General features: G+C 36.5%; 1 protein-coding gene across 4 annotated transcripts in view; it reads right to left on the bottom strand.

Moving 5' to 3' along the window:
* Positions 1-6,594, bottom strand: part of elmo1 (engulfment and cell motility 1 (ced-12 homolog, C. elegans)) — a 93,814-nt gene extending 87,220 nt beyond the window's left edge. For all 4 annotated transcript variants that reach the window (XM_016515050.1, XM_016515028.1, XM_016515034.1 and 1 more), the window contains exon 1: positions 6,513-6,594. The gene's annotated coding sequence lies outside the window, so the exon portion shown is untranslated. The remainder of the gene's footprint in view (positions 1-6,512) is intronic.
* Between the last annotated feature and the right edge of the window lie 361 nt (positions 6,595-6,955).

A 6,955-nucleotide genomic window follows, 5' to 3' on the forward strand; every position in this document is an offset into this window, starting at 1 on the left:
TGTGATTGTAAAAAAAAAAAAGTCATTCATATCACTTCATGCATCACCTAATTTCATCGTAACATATAGGCCTGGCCTACGGAAAAGAACATTTATGTTTAATCTATCTAATAGTGTATTGGTCATACTATACAATAATTTAACTCATAAAGAGCTTTAAAAAATAATTGCATATTAAATCGCAATCGCAATATTGGTAAAAAAAAATCGCAATTAGATTATTTTCCAAAATCGTTCAGCCCTACTACCCTCCTCAAATTGCAGCCTGTGCCTTTTGTGACAGTATCATGCTGCATTTGGTTCTGGTGAAACAAATCTTTTTGATGAACCAGCCGTCTTTAAATGAAACCTTGTGAAGGATAAAAGAGAAACATACAGTTTATTCGCTAGATTCATATAGCGCATGTCCAACACACCCAGCACAAACATCTCTATTGAGGCTTGATGTAATTAGTCCTAATGATGCTCATCAACAGGAAGAAAGCCAAAATGGGGGTGCAGTGTTTTCCTCTATGCAAAGAAACATTCTTGGAAAGGCATGCGACGCTGTTAGACCTCACTGAACCTGAGAGAGAACAAGAGACAAAGAAACCTAGAGCTTTCATGACAGCAGTGCTCCTTGCATCCTGTCCAGACTTTCACTTCCTCTTCCTCTCATCCTTATGTCCTACATTTACATGCATGAATTTTCAGATTTATCCAAGGCGTAGCATATACACGGTCAATGACATATAAGAAAAAGTACAAATGTTTTAGCTTCAATACACGTCGAGTTCTCAGAAATGTACTCTGTTGGTTTCATTTGGTTTTGATAACTTTTACAGCATTTTGAAGAATTTTTTTTATTTAATGAATCTTAATCTAAACTTAAAATCCGAAACGTGAATCCTGTTAATCAATCAGATGCAAGCACAATATTCTGTAATAATATACTTCTGGTATTACGAAAATAAATTAATTGTTTGTTTTAAATGTATTGATATTTAATATAATATTTAATTACAATTTTAATTAAAGATGCTGTGTTAACTGACATGTCAAAACCAAATTCAAATCCATTTCAAAATCAATTAAAAATTAAGATCATTCTTAGCATCTTGAATATGTCAGTGTACAGATCTTCATCATTATTTGCAAATAATTAAATATTATTTTTAATACTTATTAATATATCAATATATTTATTATATATTAATATGTTTAATTATAATATTTAATTAATATTTAAAATAGATTTATAGAGCATTATGTTTTTTTTTTAAATATCATACATTTCATTAAGTTTTAGGGGTTTAACAGCACATGACATTTTACAACCTGAACTAAGCTTGGCATGAGGCTTTTTTCTTCGTTATGTGGCAATTTCTACAGCTGTTTCACTTTTTGACTTTATGCCTACCCCCAAAAATAAAAAATAAAATAAAAAACAGCATCATAACCAATTCCCATTTATCTCAACAACAGTTACTCAGCTAACTAGTCGATTTTAAATACATGCAGTTTTGCACTTGACCTGCATATCTCTTCTTCTATTCTCTCTCTGACTCACACTGAGCTCACGGTCTGACCTGAAGCAAAAAACCACAGATGATGGCGCAGGTCTGTGTGTGTTTAAAGAGAGCCAGTGAATCAGCACTCCGGCAAACACAGCCAATCCAACGGCTCACAACAGGAACAAGGCAAATCTCAACCCATGATGAAGTCCTAGAAAAGTGGATCAAGATGTGGGCCATTAGTGCCCAACTTCAAAACTGCAGGATCCACGTGGAGAGGATCAAAGCTGGATTTGTGTTGATCCCTACACATGCTCCAACACTGTTAATATGGCCATCCCAGACCTCTTGCTCTTTTAATGGCCTAAGTCTTGGCTAAGTGACGAAATGGCACAATAACAGCATCAGGATGCAGTCTGAAATGCTCGCCAGAAGGATAGAGCGGGAGCCGCCACATGTGACAACCTTGCAAGAGAGAAAGTTTTTACTGCAAGCGCACAGCTGGAGCGCACAGCTGGGACGATCGTAAGCATGCAGCTGCGATGACCTGAGGCTCACAAAGTGCCCACTCAGAGAAAACGAACTGTGCCAAATCAGTACCAGCAGGACCAGTTCAACCAAATGTTAGTATACAAGCAACGCCGCAGGATCACTGGCTTCCCGAGAGCACAGGTGCGAGGAAAAGTTTCAAATCCCGCCTATTGTTGACACAGTCTAAAAATGAAGCCCAACCCAGTCACTGAGGATGTTTAGACAAAAGTAAAACCATAGTGCAAACACCAGAGCCTGGACCCAGTTGAACAGAATATGGAAGAATGTGGTCTAAACAAAGCTTTAATGACCTGGTTTTAGTCTCACATTGATATTCATCATCCAAAGCAGGGAAGTAACAGAACAGTTTCAACCCAATAAAGCTACAACAGCAACAACATCGCAGATTCTCTTTACGCTTCCACTGACACTTATTAAGCGACTTTAACACCTTCATTTAAACCTGTCTGCATCTGTAATTAATGTATTGCCAGAAGCAATAATTACATGCGCTGCAGCATTATCCACTAAACCAGGAAATTGATATTGCCAGGCTTTTGCTGGAGGGACGGGGTGTTGATGCCCATCAGATGATATCTGGTGCCATAAGAAACATTAGCAACAGAAATCTGGTTTTATGCAGTGGGAGGGATATTCTCATGTTGGAAAGCATTTTCTTGGATAAAATGTGTATATCTAAGTGCAGGATCAACATTTTTACAGAAAGAGAAATACTCAGTTATAAGTGAATTTGGGTTTTGGTTCAGTAATATTCCTTTTTGATTAATGCAGGGATGCACTAAATTGAAAAAAGCTCCTATTCATTAAAGAATATTTCAACACTGATAATAATAATAATAATAAGACATATTTCAGCAAATCAGCATATCAGAATGATTTCTGAAGGATCATGTGACACTGAAGACTGGAGTAATGACTGCTGAAAATTCAGCTTTGCCATCACAGGAATAAATTACACTTTAAAATATATTGAAATGCAAAAGAGTTAAAAATTGTAATAATATTTTACAATACTACTGTTTTTAATGTATTTTTGATCAAAGAAATGCAGCTTCGGTGAGCTCAAGAGACTTCTTTCAAAAACAAAAACAAAAATTGTACTCACAAAAAGTTTGAACATATGTACAGTATATCTGCTAAAAATACACTGCCAACATTTACACTGGCAAGTAAAGCTTACAGAAATCGACTAAAAGCCACAAAATTCCAATTAAAGCTGACATGTGTGTAATTTTAACACACACAGAATTGCAAAAATAATGTTTGTTTGTTGTTTCGAAACACATTTCAAACTAATTCTTATTAGCTTAAATAGCAGTTCATCTTAAAGTCAGTACAACATGTATAAGCACATCAACTTCACATAAACACACACACACACACAAATATGTCTTTATGAAGTATGAATATAATTTCTCTTTATGAAGATGAAGTATGGCACTCATCAATGGGCAAAGAAATCCAAGCACCAATCCGACCATATACGTCTTTTATAAATGAGGCCCCAGATTCTATTGCCAGATAAAATTACAAAAGACATTTTATTTATTCATTAATGTTTTAATATGTTTTAAATTACAGATAATTTTCCCATAGCAACCTCTGATGCAAGTGGTTTTTTCCAGTTTCTAAGTGCAATAGATTTTCTGTGAGACCACACTGGAGATGCAATGGAAGAAGACAAAGCCAAAGATCCTCACTCTTATTTTGGTGGCAAGAAAGATAAGAGAAAGACAGCGACGAACACATCAGACAAGCAACAGTTGAGAATTCCCCCTTGAGTAAGTGAGTTTAGATGTGAGATAAGGGGGCTGGGTGGTGTGAAGGATATAAAGTGAGGAAAAAGGGAGGAACGTGAAACACAGAGAGAGAGAGAGAGAGAGAGAGAGAATCACTTGCAGTCAAGAACGCATCATAAATTGGCAAGGTTGCACTCAGAGGTGAGAGACTGAGAAAATGCAGAAGGAAATGTATATATACACATGCTGCACATGTGCAGAATTTCAATGAGCTGCTACACAGCAACTCCTTAAACTTCTGACTCTCTTAGAAAACTAATCTGATCTCAGTTACTGCCTCCACTGCACAACAGAGACAATGATAAACTCCCTGACTTCAACTCAGAACTGAAGACAATGAAAAGCAGAAGCATTTCTTACTTGACTAAAGATGCCACCCTCATGAGTTTAGCATGATGCAAAAACTTTAAAGAGAGGAAAAGCACATGAAAGTAGTGCACACATTCATCAAACAACTGTGGCCTAGCAGTGCAAGCTCTGATACATGATTGCGCCATGGTGCTCATTTGGGCTTTGTGGGTTCGAGTCTGGCTTGCAAATTATGTACAATCTAATTTCCTTCCATGCTCTGTCAATCCTGTCCTATTTCTCACTTTCTATATATAACAAAAAATAACACTTCGGTCCCAACAGACAGCAAAACATGCATTTGACATTAATGTTGTGATTTGACTCAATTATTTCTGACCCAGAAAACATTCTACATGCCGCTAACATGCACTGGACATGCTTGCATCTCAAGACCAACAGCGCATGCATGTGATCTTAAGGACCAATGGGGCAAGACGCTGAGCTCACACTTGCCTCCAGACACAAAAGTGACTCAACGACATGAGGATAAGAGAAACAGACTGTCACTGCAACAAAAACACATTCTCATCTGGACTCTACAAGACCAGCATGCATCTGAACTACAAAGTCAAGGAAATATATGCATGAAAAAAAGATGAAGACTTTGAGCTTCTGATAGTTTTTTTTTTTTTTTGTATGAAAAGGAACAAACTATTTAGTTCCCAGAGGGCATGGAAGTTTCTACTACTTACAGATGTCACTTCTTCCTCGATTTTGACACTTTCAGAGCTATTTTAAATATACCACAACATATAAATACAATATATTGGTGTATCAAGAATTCTGCTGATATTTCAACAGTCTCAAATAGGACTGCAAAAACTAATTGGTATAATTGATGATAAAAAATAGTTAGCAACAAATGTCAGAAAGTGTTTGGGTATATCAATAACTAAAATTTAACTGAAATGACATCAGTTTGAAAAATGATCTCCGGAAGTGAACCCCGATGAGCACCACCCTACTGAAATGACAGCAGAATTAAGTACTTTAATTTGAAGAAAATAAATGCAGGTAGCCTATATTATATGAAAGTTTGACACACAGCACAAAAAAAAATTACTTACAGTTACAAAAGCAAAATTTGTTACTCCACTAAAGTTTGATATTACTGCATGATTTTACCTCAGTAGTGCACAAAGTATAAAAAATGCATAAAACTATCAAATATATAAATGATTACTGAATTTTTAAACACTGTTTTCCCCCATGTTTGTTTATTGCCATCATACAGTGTTTTAGTTTGATGTGTTTTCTTTGTAACTGTCAATGTTTGTATGAGTCATCTTAATAAAAAGGCCATACATAACTTTCTTTCATTTACATTTTACAGTCTTAAGCAAGATAAATGCAGTTTCATTCAAATAATAATAAAAAATACAACTAGCTATATTTATTCCATTAATCGAATCGACTATCAATTATCAGCACTAATCTAAGCATGTAAAGGGGCATTTCACTCCAACAAAATTCACCCAATAATATAAAATCTGTCATCATTTACTCAAGTTCGTTCGTCCGTGGAACACAAAAGGCGATGTTAGGCAAAAGACTGACTTCAGTCACCATTCACTTTCATTGCATCTTTTTTTGCCTACAAATGAAAGTAAATGGTGACTGCGAGTATTATTTTGTCCCACATCTTATTTTGTGTTGAACTGAAGAAAGCAGTCTAAATCATTGGGGTTTGTAACGACACGAGGGCGAGTAATATACATAATATTAACGCCACACGAGTAAAAGATGACAGAATTAGTGTGACTGTTCCTTTAACGGGACCTTTATTTCACGCACAGTCATTTTTAATTAAAAAAAAGCCAAGCGAAAGTCTTATTCTCAAGTCCACGAGGATCTTCCATAAAATAAAAATCGTATAATGAACGCAATAAGTTTCAAAGTACATAAAAGATTTTGCTTTTCTATTTTTCAGATCTTTACAACAGATACAATAGAGAAGTCACTGTCATTTTGAAGAACTCTGTAATGCACCATTCTCAATTTAACACTGTTGAACGGAATCAGTCGTGAAAAGAAACAGTTTGTGACACTCTTCTGACCTCACAAGTCTTCTTGTAAATTTGAGTGTGTGTGGAATAAAACACGCACAGTTAGTCACGCACTGAGCTCTGTCAAACTCTCCACCCGCTGTAATCTGTCTGTCCGCGCTCAATAGAGGGGGTATTCATGACTGTTTTACAACTGCACACTACAGCGCTTAAACTTCAGCCAGCAGGAATGAAAAAGCACGAACTGGCCTGTGATGGCAACCGGCAGATCAACATCAGGCGAATCGCAATGCGAAATAAATCGTACGAACCTGAAGCGGCGAGGCGACTTTTCCTCCTTCCAGGGATTGATGTTTGGGAGTTTGTTGCAGTCGCACACTCCCTCCCTTTCTCTAGCGCACTAGATAGATAGTGCTGATGTTGTTTTCACTTCCTCTTTCCTCCTCCTCCCGGCTCATGATTGGCTCCGCCGCTTCAGGCATCCACCAATCACAGCACAGTAAATCCTCATCATTCAAAAGACAGATAAAAGCGCATCAGGGTGTTTTCTCAGTCTAGTCTAGTTAAAGGCAGAGTAAGTGATTTCTGGTAGCCAATGTTTATATTTGAAATCACCAAAACAAACACGCCCCTACCCCATGATTGTGATGTTTTTGCTTCTTGATATAAAATATTTTTTGGCTATTGTTTAATTACATAGTAAATAAGACATATAGGGACTTCCATAAAATGTTAGAATTTCTCTGGAACACAT

This window comes from Sinocyclocheilus rhinocerous, unplaced genomic scaffold, assembly GCF_001515625.1.
Source record: "Sinocyclocheilus rhinocerous isolate Xijiao unplaced genomic scaffold, SAMN03320098_v1.1 scaffold492, whole genome shotgun sequence".
In the NCBI taxonomy this organism is placed as follows: Eukaryota; Metazoa; Chordata; class Actinopteri; order Cypriniformes; family Cyprinidae; genus Sinocyclocheilus; species Sinocyclocheilus rhinocerous.